This window comes from Dermacentor albipictus, chromosome 3, assembly GCF_038994185.2.
Source record: "Dermacentor albipictus isolate Rhodes 1998 colony chromosome 3, USDA_Dalb.pri_finalv2, whole genome shotgun sequence".
In the NCBI taxonomy this organism is placed as follows: Eukaryota; Metazoa; Arthropoda; class Arachnida; order Ixodida; family Ixodidae; genus Dermacentor; species Dermacentor albipictus.
In genome coordinates, this window is record NC_091823.1 from 26,663,339 (window position 1) to 26,683,421 (window position 20,083).

The 20,083-nt window shown below is 46.5% G+C and overlaps 1 long non-coding RNA gene across 1 annotated transcript in view; it reads right to left on the minus strand.

Moving 5' to 3' along the window:
• Positions 1-19,626, minus strand: part of LOC139057307 (uncharacterized) — a 376,778-nt gene extending 357,152 nt beyond the window's left edge. The window contains exon 1 of the long non-coding RNA XR_011512683.1: positions 19,360-19,626. This is a non-coding gene — a long non-coding RNA (uncharacterized lncRNA). The remainder of the gene's footprint in view (positions 1-19,359) is intronic.
• Between the last annotated feature and the right edge of the window lie 457 nt (positions 19,627-20,083).

The following is a 20,083-nucleotide window of genomic DNA, read 5'->3' on the forward strand; positions in this document are numbered from 1 at the left end:
CCTGCAATTTCCTTATTCTCTATTCCTTCATTCAAATATTACCCTCCGGTGCTCATGGGCACATGAAGGGAGTTACAGCAATGAATACAATAACAATGTCATTTACACAGTACACTTGCTCTTCAGTCACCCTTCTACACTAGCCTACAGTTCAGGCGCAGAATTAGTTAGCAGGCACGGTCTTGGTTTGGTATTTTAAAATTTTGCGTTCATGATCATTACACATTAAGGTATGACAAACTGTTTTATTTAGATAGGCTGCTTTGTTAATTGCATTCTTACTGCGGTATATTAAATACATAGGCTTATTTCTGTTATCTGCATCGGGAGGTAACTGATTCCCAACAAAGGTCCCCTTTTAATGCCGTGCGACTTGCTCTCCTTCCCGTATCACCCTAAGGCAAACCTGGAAGCTCGGTTTTGTGTTTGCTCTAGAGCGGTAACTACGGTGACTTCGCAAAAGAAGTACAAAATTACCTTTGGAGTACTTGCCGCTCGGAGTTAATTAGCGCTGGGAGTATACTTCGCTCGGCGCTTAGGCACGGCGAGTGACAGCCGAACCTATTCTTCGCCCCTGCTGGCCGCAACCGCCCGAGCCGGCTGCAGCACGTCAGCATGCGTAATGGCCCGTTTTATTTGTGAAAAATAAGTAGATTTTGAATGATTAAGGAAATAAATTTTAGTGATCACCTGGCATAGATAGGAAGAATGAATGACACGACGTGTAGAGGGCTAGGACATGTCGTTTTTCCGCACTTTTCGTCAAACATGCCCGAGGTCAATGAATTCAGTTACTGAATTCCACTTAAATATTGTCAACACAATACTTGTGCTCCTGCTGTCTTTGTAAATAACTCTCTATTTTTGTGCACTACGTTGCAAGGGGCATTCAGCGATAGCATCTTTGCGCATAACGACCTACGTCGCGTACGCAACCAGACAGCACTCGCATTCCGCTTGAAGGTCAGTAGCCGTAACACAGACATGCCTTGGCTTTCATCGAATCTCGCTTACGGCGCAGCACGTTAAGCTTAACACAATGCAACGTAACACTTCTGCTTTGCCCCGACGCCGCAGGTCTGAAGTCAATCGCGAATGATGCTGCCTCCTGACACAGTTTAAAAAAAATTGAATTATGGGGTTTTACGTGCCATAACCACGATCTTATTATGAGGCACGCTGTAGTGAGGGGCTCCGGAAATTTGGACCACCTGCGGTTCTTTAACGTGCATCTGAATCGAAGTACACGGGTGTTTTCGCATTTTGCACCCATCGAAATGCGGCCGCCGTGGCTGGGATTCGATCCCGCGACCTCGTGCTTAGCAGCCCAACACCATAGCCAATAAGCAACTGCGGCGGGTCCCACCACAGTATACGTTCATTTATAACTGAATTCAGAATATAAAATAACATTGAAATTGAATAGCATCGCTCATAATGACAGCAGTGCTTAAAGTTGGTACAAATTTCTAACTCTCTCTCACTTTCTTCGCGTTTCACATATAAGCGATCCGCGCAAGACATGTCTTCTGCAACGAAGAAGGGCTGACTACGGCGATGATCCCACTCCTCATAAGTGTTGATTTTACGATCCAGAATATATTTTGGGTATACAAAAGGCGAAGTAAGCACCCCGACATTTTCTAAATACTTCTAAGCATTGTTTGCCGTCTTAAACAGTTCTTTTTCTTTGCACTTTTTTTTTGTTAGAATCTTTCGTAACTACATTTTGCTCCTGTAAAGTGGTTCTCCTGCTTAAGCTATATCTCCATGGCGGTGCACACTTTACAGGATAAAAAAACGTTTCTCTAAAATTGTCAAGCAAAGCTCTCATCATCATTCCAGTACAATGCTTGTGTTTGTACCTTCCAGTATGCATTACCTATTTACTTTTTCAATGCGCTTTGTTCCTTGCTTCAAATATTTTTTTTTTCTTCCAGCTACTCCTCAATGTAGCGATCACCCTTACCAAGGCAGGTCGCTCAGTAACTAAATTTTAGTGATCCCTCAGTACTTGGTTGGCTCATACATTGCGCGTAGTATAGTACATATCGCACAATATAGGACTACCGTGAAATAAAGGATTCCCCCACATGTACACCCAAACAAAACGCATAAAATCGCATTATGCCGCACGACCAAATTAATTAGTCCATTAAGTCCATTAAGTAAGAGTGATATCGTTTTTACAGCGTAAGCTGTTATGGGCTCATTCCAATAGCCGTCCCGGTCGGCGATGTTGTCCTGCGCCGCCGTTGTCCGCTGTCCATCGCAGTTATCGCCAGCGTCTTGCCCACCATGTGCAATTGGCCAAAAAAGGGTTAGATTGTAATGAGGAAAAAAATTTCACAAGCCGACGCCTTACATACATGCAATAGATGTATGGCATGCCTAATTAAATCAAGCAGGCTAGTTGTCTCTTTGTCACTATCTCGTTTCAAGAAGGATGAATGGATGGATGAGAAAAACTTGATTAAGGTCCGTCTGGACGCGCACTAGCACGTAGAGGGCAGCTCCCACGTCGGGACAGAAAGACGTAGCCTCTCCCCCACGTCACGGGCCTCTTGGACTGCTCGTAGTTGGGATTCAAAATCGGGACTGCGTAGGGCAGCCTTCCACTTGGACGACGTAACCTCTTCGTCGCCCTGTAACGCGGTGCATCGCCAGAGCATGTGATCTAAGTTGGCAAAGTCTGAGCAAAGGGTGTAAGTGTTTGACGTTTGAATTTCGGGATAGATCCGGTGTAAGAGGGCGGGGCTAGGGTATGCCCCCACTTGCAAAAGTCTCAGTGTCAATGTCTGAGGCCTGTTAAATTTACTGCGAAGTGGCGGATACTTCCGCCTCCCTGAATAAAGGTACTTCGTGAATTCGTTGTACAAGGCAGGGGGATCTCTATTGTGCGGAACCTCAGCGCTGCGCCACCCGATAGCTACGCGGTTGACGACTCCTCGCGCAGCTCTGTGGGCCGACTCGTTAAGGTTGGACGTGGCACCCTTGATCTGTACCACGTGAGCGAGGAACCAGATGATTGTGTGTTGCTTGATCTCCTTGTCCCGTAGGATCCGCAGACCGATTTCAAGGCGGTGCCCTTGGCGAATGTACGGACCGCCGATCTCGAGTCGCTGTATACCATCGTTCTCCCGTCGTTCAGCAGGGCCAACGCTATTGCGGCCTGTTCCACACCCTCAGCTGCCGTCGTCCGTACATTCGAGGAGTTTATGATTTTACCTTCTCGATCGAGGCTGACTCATTTTAAACATCATCGTCATCACCATTAGCATTGTAGCCTCGATACCTGTGTTTACACTTCGGCACACTTTATGACGCGTCCTCGCAAGCTACGGAGCGCTACTGAAGAAGCGGATCGTAAACCAGGCAACGTCGGGCTGAGCAGACTGTCGTGCAGAAAGCGCCACAAGCCGCAGTTCGCCGTGGACGCCGGCCTGACAGTTCAGATCGTTCCCGAACGACGCAAAGAGACTTCGCCGCGAAGACTCTCTATAGTGCGTGCGGTCGGAAATGGAGCTCCTATGGATCCGCTCCTCCAGCTTACGCTGTGGAGGTGCTGCGTGTGCCGCGCCGGCCTGTGACATTTTATGAGCAGCGCTCGAGCCGCGAACGAATGTTAAGGAACTAACCACAAACAAGCTACGCTGTCTACCAGAAGCGTGTTCGCTCTTCTTTTGTTCTCTTTTTTTTCTTTTTTTTTTGCACGTAATGCTTCTGAACTTGTACTTATCTAAAGCAACCTAAAATATGAAATTCAGAATTCCTAGTATGTATGCTCGAGGCTCGGGGAACTGCAGATTTTCTCTCTTAGTTCCTATCTCAGCGAGTTCCCGGCGCATGCCCTCTTTTCAAACTAAGCAGCACACGATTGAGTCATGCTATGGACTGTTTATTATGGTAAAGGCTACCTTAGCGTGCTCAGTGACTTTTTTTTTTTCGACACACAAGTGATATTTTATTTAGGCTTTGCTTCATTAAGACAGTGAAGTCATAGACACATAACTCGGACATTTACCAATCTAGACCCATCGACTGTTAGCATATATGTGAAACCTCGCTATAAGACAAACTTTGTTATAACGAACTAACATGTATAACCAAGTAATTGAAGTAACTCGTTGAAACTTTCACAGAAAAACATTTACTCCAAATCTCGCTTTGGCGAAGCAAAACTCTCCTTTAACTTGACATAACTAACATTTTTTTTCAGTTCAGAATGAGGATTTAAATGCAAATAATGAAAGAAAGAGGCAGTGCTCGTCGTCGCCATCGTTCACTCATTCGCTGTATTGTAGAGACCCTTGGAGACATTTTAAATTGCGGTATTTTACGTGCCAAAATCACGATCTGATTATGAGACACGCCCTAGTGGGAGACTCCGTAAATTTGGACCACCCGGGATTCATTAATGTACACGGATGTTCTCTCATTTCGCGCCCATCGAAATGCGGCCGCCGTGGCCGGGATTTGATCACACGACCCCATGTAGCGCTCAGCAGCCCAACATTTGTGTTACAGTGTGTGTAGTGTTTATTATTGTTTTCATATTTTCTGTTTATTTCTTGAGCAGTGATTGGAACTACAGAATATCCGGCCCAAAAAGGACCACCTTCTCACTGTTATCATGCAATTAAAAAAAGGAAATAAGAAAGAGATAAAAGACAGTCTATACCGCAGGCAGCCCCAGTTAACGTATTTGTAAAATTGAAAGATATATGCCAATAGATCTTCTTTTTTAACTGTAGGGTTTCTGCGCCGGTTGTTACAGCGGTGGCCACCTCCTGTTACTGTGCAATACAAGACTACTCCGAACAAGATAATTCTTGCGGACCAGAACTAAAACAAGTGCAGGTGAGCGGAAATTGTGCACTGCTTGCCAATAGGATCCCATAATACCTAGCACTCACTGTGAACTACCGGGAAACAAGCACGTTGCAATTGCGGAATTTAAGTCGTTCAGTCTTGAAAACATTTCCACTTTGTATAGTAGGCGACGACGTACATTGACATTTGGCACGTGTAGTTTCGCCCGTAGAAAGCTCAACCGCCTCTACTACAAATTTTATATACTAAAGTAAAAAAATATCTATTTCGCACATCTCCAGAGTGAAATACAGACAAAAATAATGAGAAATTCCCGATGTATTTTCTGGTAACATGTCGAAGCTTGCTTTCTTTAATGAGAGCAGCATTCTTGGCAAGTTGGTAATCCATTACTCAAGTATTATTGCGCAACAAAAAAACACGCGGATGTAAGAGAAGAAGACACACAATGCGCTTGGTGTGTTTTCTCTTACGTCCGCGTCTTTTTTTTTTGCGCAATAATACTTGGGTTTGCTTTCTTTCTGTCTGATTTCTCTTTTCATGAATTGCCAAGTAAAGGCGTTGACAGCATATGGTTCTTCGAATTTCATAATTCACATACGCAAAAATGTGTAATGTGGCCACAACTCATCTGATGACCCTTTTTGTACCATCCCAGGCAGCATTACATTATTATTATTATTATTATTATTATTATTATTATTATTATTATTATTATTATTATTATTATTATTATTATTATTATTATTATTATTATTATTATTATTATTATTATTATTATTAATCCATTCGTGCCTTAGGCAGCAGGCTCCAAAACTACCGCACACAAGCCTAGCATGAACGTCGCGTTGGCAGAATCACTTATGAAATATCAGCAAGGACAGTGTTTACCTGCTGCCTCAAACCAGCCAATAATGTCATCAGAAAGAAGGGAGTAGAATTGGGCTTGTTGTTGCAACATGCTTTAAAGTTTGAAAAACAGCGCAAGGACAGCAGAGGGGACAGAATAGAGAACAGGGCGCTGACTTCCAACAGTTCATTTTCTTTTCAGAAAGCACAGCGTTAAATAGCAACACACTAGCGTACCAACCCTGCGCAGAACGCCGCGACAAAGCCACGCAAAATTCAGCGTAATGATAGCCCCAATTATCTGACCTCCTTGTCAGTTTGCGCGACAGAGGGGGTGCTGATGCACTCATCCTTTCAACATAGAATTTTTCCCGCTTCGATTATTTGACGCGTGACACGATCCCTGTGTTTTGCGATGATAGTGCATGATTTGTATCTTGGCTCACATCCACACATGCAGCAGTGTTTCGCGCCGTCATTGTACTTTTGCTCTTTCAGTCTTTCATTCATGCATCTATGTAACAGTTACCCCCGGACAGGCGGATCGGATATACCACATTGTTTGTGCAGTCTATAAATTTATTCGTGTGTGGTGAGGCACCCTCGTTTAGACCTAGAAGCTGGGACGGTCATTTTGCAAAAGCTGCCTAATTTTTTTCAGGGGCAGAAAAGACAACTTTGACATTAGCACGCTGGGCGACCTTTTTCCAGATTGTGCGCGATTCTATGCATGTACGGGATTATCGCAATTTTTGTCTATCCCGAGTTGGTCCATCTGGATTTTCATTCAACACAGATAAAAAGCTGCTTATGAGGCCCTCAACAACAGAGACTTATACAAGAGATAGATGGCCTGCCAAAGTTAACCGTTCAGATTGCTCCCCAAAGCGGTTGATTGATTTATGTTGGCAGAATTTACTTAAGGGATTTTTGAAACATGAGCTAACAATGCCACGTTTTATAAGTTTAGAGTGCGCGAAGTTGAATGGAAGAAGTGGCTTGTTGCCACGTGGGTGGAGCATTCAACACGAATGGATTTCGTGCAAAAATAGATTGACGTCTAGGAACCTTATTACACCATTCTCTGAAAATTCCTGGGTTAATTCAAGTGGTTTAAAACACGTTAATGTTGAACATGAATCCTGCACTTTGTATTGCTTTTTTGTTGTTACCGACCATTGTATCTGTAACGAGTGCTCCCCCCCCCCCTTATGTAATGCCCTAAGCCAAGGGCCTTTAAGGGTAAATAAATGATGATGATTAGCGCACTGTGCCCAGAACTAACAAAGCACGAGACTTGTGCGAACTGACATCACTGTCAAGAAAATTTAAAAGTCATCCGCGCTTCTAAAGGTGGCTAAGACGATAGTGTTAAATAATGCATCAAACACAGATCTGTCAAGTTTTGCTAAAAATCACTTAATATAGGAGCGATGCATGATCCGATGCAAATGCCTTCTTTTTGGAGGTGAGATTTACCCTCGCAATGTATGTACAGTACGTTTATGTATAGATAAAAGCAAAGTAATTCTAAATAACCACTGACACTGGTGCCAGACTGAGTCGAACCTTAAAGGGGAAAATTCATCAATGCATTCATCTGTTCAGTGAAGTAGTGAAACGTGTGGTAAAGAAAAATAAAGGTCCTTAACGTCAACTGACAAAGCAAACAGGCTTTCATTGCGTCCTGAGCCGACAAAGTGGTGTTTTCTCTTCTGTCCCCTCTGCTGTCCTTCCGTGGTTTTTTAAACTTTAAAGCCATCAGAGAGGCTGACAATCCTATCTCATAAACTAGTTCTGGTGTTTGCTTTTCGCCATGTGTGATGTTTTTGTGAAACAATATAATTCCCGCAAGAATCTTTGTACCAGAAAGAGTTAAATAACGCTTCGAAAAGGAAAAAAATGTACATAACACGTTGAAGCATTTTGCCGCAGTTTTTTCGGACAAATAACTTCGAAACCGGTGCTACGTCTTAGGACCGCAATTAAGTGAACCTCCGCTGAACACTGCGCAGCTTAGATTGAACAGTTGTGAATTCCCACATACCGGAATAAAATGGGAAGAAAAAGTTGGTAATACTTTGTTGCTACGCGTTCTCTTTTTCTTTTCTTTGTCGTTTTTTTTTTTACCAGTCCGAATAAATCAGAATAAAACCGCACCACGAAAGAAATGGTGGAGTACAAGGGAGTGCAATTTTAAGATTAGGCCGCCGTTAGAGAAATCCAATAGTCGCTATCCGTTTGATGCTTCGATTTTTCTTCAAAGTTCAGACTATCCATATAAATTGGCCTAAAAGTAATAGAACCGTACAGAATCTTAGATGAACTTTTTTTCCCCTTAAACCTATTCTCCGCTTTCCTGCTTGTGCTGCGGTACCTTGCGTCCAGGCGCTGCTAGGCGAACACTTTACGGAACGTGATTTGTCTTCCGGCGCTCAGTAGTCGAATCTTCACCCTAGATTCGGCACCGATCTTCGAGACCTCCCCCCAATCCTCGCGCCCGGAACTCCTGATCCCATTTATACCCGCCATTGTTAAAATGGCACCCGCTGCCTCCGACTATCAGGGTCCTTGATTTATGCGAACGGTGCCAAGAGCTGCAATTGTGGAATACGGGGTAGCCCGAAATGGGCGCTCACTAGCTCATTTCTTGCCTTTCTATTATATTTCTATGATGTTTTTTTCTTCTGTCATGCGCCGAGCACCGACAGTCTTAAGTTTTCTTTCTGGTGCTTGCCGCAATCCGTATCTCTGCCCTCTGCCTTACGAGCGCTCTTTCTTCGCGCAGAAATGCAATTTAAGAAGCTTCGTGTAATCGACTTTCGAGCGAAGAATGCGCCCCCCCCCCTCGCCCGCCCCCTCCCGCGCACCTCGTTCATTTTTGTCGGTCGTGTAGTTGCGTACGCAACTTAGTATTAGATTACTTCGCCTTCGAGCGTCTTGTGCGGGAAAAGTAAAAGCAAAAAATAAATTAACGTAATACGCTGGAAGCCACCGCGTGAGGAGTCCGCGCGTCCTCGGATATTGCAGCGCTAAAGCAGAATGTGCGAGCTCGCATGCAGCCTTAATCTCTCAAAAAAAGGAACGTATTTTGTAAAAACACGACATCCACGCGCTGTGCGTGGGGTGGAAAGTGAAGAAGACGAAACTTGACGCGTGAAGATGTTGTGGCAAAGGAACTTCTTTAATATATTATGTAGCTATTGTTCTCTTTATATCTGTTTTAGTCAACTTTTAGGTTCGTGCTATTTTGTTACTATTTCCTTTTTTTTATAGCAAAGGTGTGTATAGGTAGGGTTCCGCGTATTTTTCTGAGATAGTGCAATACCGGGCGTACCCGCGGCGGAGGTGAAGCAGGCTTCAAGCACTCCGCCAATAATAATAATAATAATAATAATAATAATAATAATAATAATAATAATGAATCAAGATTCATTGTTTCAAGTCGATGGGTATACTGGAATCCTTTGTGAACAGAACATGGACTCACCCAGCAGGAGGCATTGCCACATACGCAAAGGACAAAATGTATGTACAACCATACACCCTCGACTCGCAAGAGGACAGTGCCACCGACTGTGGCGATGTCTGTGCCGTACAAACGAAAGACGGAATGGTGATATCCACTGTTTATATATCTCCAGGCACAGCCAAGTGTGATATCGAGAAGTTCATGAACACGCACTTTGTGGGATTCTTCGGGTCTCACAGGAGTACCGACCACCGCGGGTTCGAGCTTAGCGAGCCACAGGGCCGCGTCAGCGTCAGCCTCTAGCGCCGCTGCGCGCGAGCTCAGGCCACAAGGGGCCACCGAGCGACGCACGCAAAACACAGTATTGCCCTAAAATGAAGGAAACCGTTTATTGTTTCCAACGGCACCCAACACTGCACAAACGCCCGGTCCCGGGACGGCGGGGAACCAAAGGGGTCCCGCACCAAGGGCGAAAAATACAGCCAAGGGCGCCTGTAGCACGTCGCTGCGAGAGCACAGGCTCAAGCTGGGACGCGCCGCTAGGAAAAGTCCCGGCGGCTATGCTACTTGCTCTGGCGATAACCAATGGGCCAAATCGCGAGAGCTCGGGCAATCTCCTTCGGCTTGGGCCTTCGATGAGTGCGGCTCGGCGTGGTACGACCTCGCGCGAGCACTAGGCACCCGTTCTTAGGCTTAGCGTCGGGATAGGAAACAACACGAGGTACGCGCTCCCCGCACGGGCAAAGGCGCCGTGCGTGAGCTCAATCCTAGTCACAAAGGTGTCGGCGGATGAGAGAGAGCATCGTACGTACCGGGTGCTGTCCCAAAGGAGAAGAGAGCCCGTACCGTCACGGCAGTAGCCACGAGGGCCACTCCCGTGACGTCACTAGCTCCGCCCTCACCCACGAACCATGGCGAGTGGAGCGCCACCGCTAAAACTGGTTCGGAGCAAGAACGGCATGGCTTTTTGGATTGCAGACATGGCTGAAATGCGGCCGCGCCATGGCGCGTCGAATTCCCCAAATCCCCACAACTTTCAATGGTTTAGCCATGATGTAAACCCTCCTGTGATCAACGTTGGAGAATTCAATGGGGACATTTCAAAACCAGCCAAGAAATGGTTGACTCACTTTTGTTATAAGTTCACTAGGGTTGAGGATTGGGCGATTTTTTGCATTCTAAAACTGGTACAGCGCAACATAGAAAGGTAGAAACAAGCCGAGCCTGCCAGATAAAGGAACAGAGCGCTGTTGCTTTATCTGGCCGGCTCGGCTTGTTTCTTCCTTTCTATGTTGCGCTCTACCAGTTTTAGAGTTTGTTATAAGAATTTGCTTTGATGTGATACACCAAACGAAGTCCCCCAACCACTCAAGAATGGTCATGTATAGATTTAGCTTTGGCGAAGGATATCTCTCAGGTTCTAAGCGAACCAATACGTATATATCACAGTAATCACAAAGCTATTGTCACTACCACTACCAAATGATGAAAATTAATGCATGCACCCTTGTCTAACCCTGTGTGATGTGCTACAGCTTCGCTGCTCCTCCACTTTCACAGAGTGGAATGACACTTCACTTTCCTTTATTTTTTTCAATGTAGTTTCCTCAAAATATTTATGTTCTTGGATCCTGGTCCTCCCGATTCATGGATGATCTCCGAGAGCAGATGGCACCGTTTCACTGAGGGACAGCCAACGAACCAGTTGCTTCTTGACCTAGTTGGCACTTTCTGAAGTAAATATTGTTACGTTGTCACAATGTTATACAACTGAACACCACGAAAAAGCTTCAGTTTAACCCTAACTTTTCATCAGACGAACTCGTGCCCAGAAAGACAAGCAAGACAAGCAATGTTTATAGCGGTGATGCCAGTCATCGGCAGTCGAACCTAAACTCATGAGTCAGGTAAGCCAACCATATTTATGCCTGTATCATCGTGCATTAGGGAGTAATAGCAGGAGCTCACGTACAGTACTCACGGATTGAAATAGGACATTCGGAGCGCGTGGCCGTCGCTACATGAAGCGCCGCCCGCGGATGCTCATGGAACCAAGGTGATGCATTGTGGTATAGCGCGAGGGGGAGAACATCTACAAAGCAGAATTGCTCCTTCCGGTCGTCAACGAGCCGGCCCGTGGTTTACCACACTGCTTGCGTGGCGCTGCAAGGCTTGCGTGCCTTCGTGTGTCGACCGGAATGGTTCGGCGGTGCGCACTGCCGGTTTTGCGCCGTCGTCTGCTTGCGCATGTGCGCGAGCAGACGACGATCTCGTTACACGCGTTTGGCGATGCGGTACGCATGCTGTGCAATTCAGACACAGGATTTGTCGTAACGACAAAAAAGAAAGAAGCAGTCACAGGTCTGTCCTCGTGCAACATTTAAACGAAGTCTCAGTATTTTGTTCGTTCGCCCTTAGCAGCGAATACGGCAGACATTCTGCGTGACAAGCTTTCGTAGAGGCTATCAGCCAAGGAAGAACGTGCTAGCGTGTCCAATTCTTCTTGAACAGCCACCCACAGCATGTCCAAAAAACACCCGTGGAGCGGCCGACGAGACAGGGCCTTCTTTATTTCAGCCCATACATTCTCAGTAATATTCATGTCCGTACGTTGCGGAAGCCAGTTCAACACCATTACACACCTGTCTTCCAGCAGGCGAGTCACGGGTGCTGCGGTGTGAACTGGGCTCCGGTCGTGCTGCAAGTAAAACAAGCCATCCTTAAATGGACCATCCAGGGCGTACGGCATAAGGACGGTGTCGAGGAGGCCTAAGTATGCTGCGGCATTAAAGCGGCCGTCCATATGCACAAGCGGACCTAAGCCGTCTTTGGAAATGCAGCCCCACACCTTGACGCTGCATCGACCGCTGCTTGCAGCACGATGCACATTGGGGGCGTCGAACCTGGGTGAAGGAAGCGGAAAGAACACAAGACATTATTTTACTTCATTGCGATTGATAACCGCGTCGATAGGGGGTCCTGCTCTTGACTGCTGGCAAAATGCACTGCCTTTAGGGACCATTTCTACGAACTGCTTGTGTCCGACGCACGAAACAAGGCGCCGGTGAAAAGTTTTTCGGCGTGCGCTCTCTCATCGTGATAGTGGAGTGCACGGAATATAAAACGTAGTTTTTGATGAAAACACATACCTATAGCTGCCACATGCCATCTATCCCATCTATCATGCGCTACGAGAATGTAAAGAAAGATAAACCGAGAGCGTCGTCTGCTCGCGCAGGTGCGCACCGTCGAGCCATATCGGTCGGCACACGAAGGCGCTCAAGCCTTGCAGCGCCACAATGGCAGTGTGTTAAACCACAGGCCGGCTCGTTGGCGACCGGAAGGAGAAAATCTGTTCCGTAGATGTTCTCCCCCTCGCGCTATACTACAATGCAGCACTTTGGTTCCATGAGCATCCACGAGCAGCGCTGCATGTAGCCATGGCCACGCGCTCCGAATGTCCTATTTCAATCCGTGAGTACTGTATATTCGAGAAGTAAAATAAATAAATTCTGGGATGTGCATGCCAAAATTACGAACAAATTATGGAGCACACTGCAGCGGGGGGCTTCCAATAAATTTCGGCTACCTGCGGTTCTTTAACGTGCACCCAATGAATGGTACGCGAGTGTTTTTACATTCTGTCCACATCGAAATGCTTCCTCCGTGGCTGGGATCGAATCTGCGACCTCGAGTTCAGCAGCGCAAACATTCGAGAAGATAGCATCAACACAAATTCAAATGAGAACACTTTCGAACCTACGCCAACGAGTTGGTCCGTTTCCAAGTCAAACTGCATTTGTAACAAAGGTTTGATTCAGACTCCAAAACGTACACTTGGAACTATTCCACGTTTAAAAATTGACTACAGAGCAATCACGCATCGCCAACTTCCATGTAGTTACGCGTAAGAGGAGTGCTGGCCAATTATTCCCTGTTCGCGTTTCAATTTGTGCTGATGGTGCAACAGTACTCGCATCACGCGTAATCTTGTTAGACAAGAATTTTTTTTCGTATAAAATCGGCCGCTACATTCAGCAAATTTCGCATACAGTAAGCTCACCGTGCGCCGAGCGACCACTCGATAACAGTGATAATAAAGTGGCAAACAGTCTCCGGCAATAAGTAAAACAATGCACACGTGACAATGCCTGCCGATAAAAAGGCAGAGGCAGATAAAGATAGCAACACACGGACGACGACACGGGTAATTGGTGTCGTCACTTTGTGTGTTTTCATCTTTATTCCGGCAAATACGCATTTCGGATGGCGCGCCGTTTCTCGCGGCAGCGGGAGTACGCGATGGAATCGTAAATCCTACCGCAAGACGCGATCGTGACAACAGCTACATAGGATGCCCGGTATATGCCCAGAGTGTAGGTCATTTTTTCGTACTGTAGAACGTAGCTACGAAATCATACATAATTTCATATTAACCCGCCGTGGTTGCTCAGTGGCTATGGTGTTAGGTTGCTGAGCACGAGGTCGCAGGATCGAATCTCGGCCACGGCGGCCGCATTTCGATGGGGGCGAAATGCGAAAACACCCATGTACTTGATTTAGGTGCACGTTAAAGAACCCCAGGTCGTAAAAATTTCCGGAGTCCTCCACTACGGCGTGCCTCATAATCAGAAAGTGGTTTTGGCACGTAAAACCCCATAATTTAATTTAATTTTATATTTAACCTATTCGAGCTTTAAGCAATCGGTAACAAGTGCGTCATTCTTTGTATTGTAGTCCTTAGTTGTTGAGGCCTGACCGGCCAGAGCTTCACCGATATAGCTCGCGCGACACTGAGTTAAATTCTTGTAATTGTCCTTGAAAAAAACTGTCTTCCCCGCTTTTTGACGTCGTGCATTAAATACATTTCTCGGGGAAGACGTATTATAAGAATATACTCGAAAAAAGAAAGGAGCTTTACTGCAAGCAATACCAGCACTGGTTCTCGCACACTTCCTGGCATTAGGATTATGTGTTCGTTAATCCGCGCATCTCACGTTGCAGTTTTATCTTTCAAATGAACTGCGCTCCAAACTATACCGTAAGAAGTCGCGCAATATTTGTAGCAGAACCGCATCTTGCAAGGAAATAGCGCGAATTAAACGTATACCGAAGGAGGAGACAAACGCGCGCCAACGGCAACGAATGCTTTAATTCAAAACTGGGCTCAAGCATATACGCACACAGATGACGCTCAAACAGCATAGTTGTCATGCGCACACTAATCGCTACATTAAAAACAATAAGTATTTTTTATGGAGATAGAGAATTGGAGGCGCGTTTACCAAGAGCCCAGACTATCAATTTTTGCTGCTTCAATTATCCGTCTAATGAGATAGCTTTTCTTTTTTTGCCAAAGTGGAGCAACTCTAACACACCGGCCGACACGCACACACGTGTCCTTCCTCAGCTGGTCCTTTGTTTGCGCTAATTCCTTGCAAAGCGTTGTTTTGGGGACCTAAACTTGCGCTACTGATCGCGAGGAGACGCAGTGCGTCTCGCCGCGATTACTGTGGAGGTTATAGACGCGTTTATCACGAAAGAGGAAGTTACTACAGAAAGGCGAAAACTGCTGTAACTGTCTCACACACTGGCGGACACCTGAACCGCCGCACATACCGCTGAGAGCGTGTGTCAAACCCCGTAGCGGAAGACAGCACTTCCGTTCCGATCCTCGGTGGCAGCACACTGTCCCCACAAGTTTGGGAGAAGTACTTTACTGTCGAAATATACCGCTACATTGCCTCATGTTATAGTCTTTTCATCACGCGACAAATTATTGTTTGTGATGAAGCTGACGAGGAAGCGGTTACCTACGTTTCCAATTACATCCAAATAGATGTAATCAATCAAGCATCTGACGAATACGACGGCGCAGCTGTCAGGGTCGGTTCGCACCGGCGGACGTGAATGCGAAGAGCTTACAGAGGCAGCGTCGCCGCTTCTGCGGCGTGTTATTATAAACCACGTGCTGAAAATTGATTTCTCCCAATGGCAACCGCTACAAGTTGCTGCCGGTGGCATCCGCATTAACAAAGAAGCATTCGTCCAGAAGGGCGCAGACTGTAATCGAATAATGTGTAATTGTGGTATGAATGCGACTACTGTGCGATTCACAACTTTGTCCCTTCTTAGCAAAGCTGTATACGGCATCTCCACAATGTTCTTTATGCGGCGGCAGCTGACGGTGGGAATGTGCCGTGTCGTCTTGGACATCGAATAATATATTAGTAATAATAATAATACACCTTATTTGCATCACGCCGAGTCGTACACAATGCGAGAGGCCAGCAGAAAAATCTCCGATAACAGCAGCTTGACTGCAGGCTCCCGCATTGACATATACTCGCAGCGACAGTAAATCAATAGGCCACAATGCTCCTCTCCCCCACACAACTGTGAAGCGAGGAAGGCGGCAGCAAGTAAAAATGAGAGTAGTAAGCCAGCTGCATTCCCACACAGAAACAAACTTGTTTACAGCCAGAAGACAGCCCTCGAGCGCTTCTGTGCACCGTGTTCCACGCTGCTGCGACTGCGATAAAATCATTCCCCGCTGCCAATGTTTCAGCACCACGAGCGGCTGTCAGACAGGCCTGGAGCAAGCAGGGCCAACTCTGCAACTAATGGCTCCTCTCACGCCGTCCGGACGCCCATGGGCACGTGCGCGCGCAAATCGCATTTGCGAGGCACTTAAGCCGAGCAGCGTGTTAATTCGTTCGAGCAACTTCGCCGAGGACCACCAGCCCGAATGCCTTTGTGCGCCTCCCAAAGCTCCAGCGTTCTTAATTTCGCTAATGAGCAGCAACCGTGCCTCGTGCTCGTATATGCGAGATTAGAAAGACAAGAAAAGCGAGAGAAGCTAACACGCGAAAAGCGAGGCGAATGATGCGCAGTATTAATAGTAGTTGAATCAAACAAAAGGAAATTAACGGAAGCGGGGGAGGGGGCATTCAACGATCGTCTCTAACGACTCTACTCGCTTGAAATTAGCAATCGGAGGACAAGAAGAAGACTATGAACTACTCACCCTGTCTAGTACTTTTGCTGACCTATTATTAGATCTCGATAGTGCTCGGTTCGGTCTCGGCCCAGTGACGACATAATAGTCTCGAGCTCTTGTGAAGCGCTTAAACGAATGAGCTGGAGACAAAAAGAGAACTTCAGAGGCCCTCTCGAAAGAAACCCTTCAGCGGCAGCCAATTCAACGATATATCTGGACCAACGACAACACCGACGGCGAAAAACAACCGCGACATCCTTTCGTAGATGGATTGTGAGTTGGACGAGTGGGAAGGCATTTACGATGATCCTCGCCGACAGAAAGTATGTATGCCTCTTCCCTCAGTTTCCAATGTACGCTTCGTTATTAGACGGAGTTTATCGCGTGGTTTTGTAATCTTGTATTTGTCTTCCTGCGATCTGATCATCATACACATAATTTCGAACTGCGGCAGAGCCTACGGAAAATACCCCGTTCTTCGGCTCAACTCAGATACGACAAACACAAAGATTCACTGTTTAGACACCATACACAAGCTTGGCCGAAATGCAAGCACCAAATCAGACGAATGCACAGCGTCAGACGTATACGCAACAATGCAATGGGAAGTTGAAAACTGAGCTTGGTACATTTCGAGAACATGTGGCAACAGCGCGAGAAAACTGGACAAGAATAAACAACCAAGGGCGGAATAACGCAATATATATGCACAGGTTTTATGTCGTAATTCACTGTTTCATTAAGTTTAAAAGAACTGCGCGCTCAATGGCACCAGTTCGTCGGTCGAAATTGGAGCATACTAGCTAGCCGAACGTACGAAGAAAATACAGGAACAGGTACCGAATAGGTCCCGCTTCGTCGGACCACAACAAGTCCGTCGTCATTCTAAAGACGTCATGCTATCCTCTGCACCGTCATGGTACCCTTACTGGTGTCAGACACTCTACTGCTCGACTTACACGAGCATGGTTGTCCATCTAAGGCTTTGCAGGACCCCAAGTGGTGGTGCACAGCCAGCTACTTGCAATATGTTTCGTATAACAGCGATTCTCAGTGCGTGGGACCTGCATAATTTTTAGACGTGTATCGTACTTCTGTGCGGCAGTACAGCTCTCACCATAATTCTTCCTCCCATAAGCATCATTATCATCATAGTCTTGGCATAAGTTTAGTGACATCTGCCTGTTGTACCGATGTACTGATGTAGCAACCCAGCCCCGCCATCTAGCACGGCTGAAGTGGCCTCGCAAGCGCTGGAGTATTCGACTGCACGATCGGGTGAGCTTGTCCCAGCCACTGCTGACCGTCATATTGCTACGTATCATCCTTGGCTCAAGAAACGTGGCTGCTGTCTCCCACACAGCTTTAGGTGAGTCACGTACAGCCCAGGACTACGACGACGTAACGAAGAGCGTGAAAAACGAATAACTATTCATGCGTGCACCGTACACATTCCTCTTGACTGGGCTTCGCTTTTACAATTGGTACTAAGTACGGACGGACGGTCGGCTTGGCCTTTAGCAACGCCCGCGCGGCCCACAAACATCCTACGCGTACAAAACACATCTACAATACATTTAAGGCTCCATGCAACTTGTGTCACAGCCGCACATCTATTCTGGGGGATCGGCCAAGAACGGCCGCATGCCTAGTTTCGAAGTTGTTCATTCGGGCATGCGCCCAATGGGCCAAGTTGTCTATGTGCATACGTGTCCACAAATATATATGGCTAGGAAACGATGATTAACGCCAGGCCCTAGGGAACAGGCAAAAAAAAAGTTGCGTTTTTAAAAGAACGAGCGCGCAAACGTATTGGCTCCACTCGAGGCGAAATGGGAGTGTTCAATGCTTCTGCAGTAAGGGGATGTAGAATTCATCAAGTAGCCCTTCATTAAGCCCGAGAGACGCTTACGAGACAAAATGATGGCCTCGGGACTTTCGACGACTGCGTGCATCGAAACCGGACTCTGTCAGTGTCCGGCGCCTGTATAATTCAGGTAATCAACAGACCTCCTCGTGCCAGCCTACGTGCTGTCACGAGGTTTCTGATACGCATGAAAAATGACTCGGGCGTTTAAAGGACTGTATTGACCCGCGAGAGTCGCGTATTGACAAAAGGCGTTCGATGTTGGCCACGTGCGTGTTCTGTTATGTAAAATGTTTTATTCTGGGATGCATTGGACCGATTTCTAACAAAAATAGAAAGGGGGGATACGAATGAAAAGCTGCGCCCATCAGACATAGCGGCGGCGCACAAGAATGAGACACAGCTGACACGAAAAAACTGTTGGACTAAGATTCTTATTATACAAGCCTCCACGGATTATCGATCGGTTACTGCAATAAACTACCAGAAAGCTCATATAAATATTCCCACCATAGCAACCTACTTCTTGGGTGTTCGCGATTCCCACGCGCTACTGACCGGCTTGCACACGCTCAAAAGTACCCAAACAAAAAAAAATCAAATTTCAGGGTTTAAATTTCCGAAACTGCACAACGGATGGTCAGATATCGGGGACGCCGTAGTCGAGAGCTTTTGAATAATTTATACCACCGGGAGTTCTTTAGCGTGCACCTAAATCTAAATACACGAGCGTTTTTGTTATTCCTACCCCCGTCGAAAGGCTGCATCCGCGGCTGTAAATTGAACCCACGAGCCATGTGCTTAGTAGTGCAAGGCCGTAGGTACTGAACCACCACGGCCGATATGGCTTAGTAAGGAGGCCTTCGTTATCGGACAGAATAATTCCGCCTACTTCTACATTCAACTTTCCAGCTCCGACATTCATGGTTGGTTTACCGATGCCCTGGGTTGCTGGATTTCGCTTGTGGGGCCGTCTTTCTCATCTTTGAAGACACGCTTTTTCAAGCTGTAGCCATTTCTTTTTTTTTTTTCTGTGCTACCTGATTTTTAGCACCTCATCAATTTCTTTTCTTTCGTCCTTTTTTTTTGCGTAAGCTTCATTCGGGTTGTGGCGTCTTTCCCTTGTCACGAGAAGTGGGCAGATTTATTCGATTCGCGAGTTATGTCTGCCAAAATGACGGTAAGTTCAGAATCCACTGCCTGTTTGCTTATTGTTTTCGCCTTTGCCATTCTGTACACGAAATATCGCTACGCATTGCATCCGCTATCGCATTTCCCCTTATACGCAGACTCAGAGCAGCCGAAGCGATCGCCACATAAGATTGTAGCTTTACTCACATTCAAAGTACTTCATGAGTCCGTCAGTAGGAAGGGGGGTTGCAAGAAAGGCACACGTTTTTCTTGGTACGCCAATTGGCGTGGAAATGGCGCACGCAAGTCAAGGCAATGGAGGATCGTTCTGAACACTAAAGAAGAGCGAGAGAAATACTCCAATTAGCACGGTGGCAACAGCGTTGGCATAGGAAGGAAGTCAAGGCAGAACAGATCAAAGGAAATGCATTCACTACTAACCTGCAAAAGGTATAAGAATAACTTAAGGGGGCGTACTTCTGCCGCCGCCGGCAACACCCTTAAGGCACTCAAGACTTGTCGAAGCTTGACTACCGGAAGCACAAGCAACAGCAACAAGATAAGCAATCTTTCTTCATTTTTTCTTGCGTCCTTATGCGTTTAGGTGCCACCATACGGCGCTCTGTATGAGCAGGCCACGTATACCCCTCAATCTGTAACTTCATATAGCTACAGCTTTCTTGCCTGTTCTTCTTCGCAACTTTGTTGCGAAATTAATTACAATCTACTTCAGTTGGTTGAACCATTAACTTCCTAGAACTAACAATTATGGCATTATGTATTAGTCTCCCAGCAGGTGCGCCTAAGATTGGCATATATTGCTCCCTTGCACCATAGTGGGCGCAATTCGGTATCGAAAGTGGCAACACTCGCGTGAGGTTCAGGGGATAACCTACACGCGCCATCGCATTGCGATCGCCTTTTCTTCTCT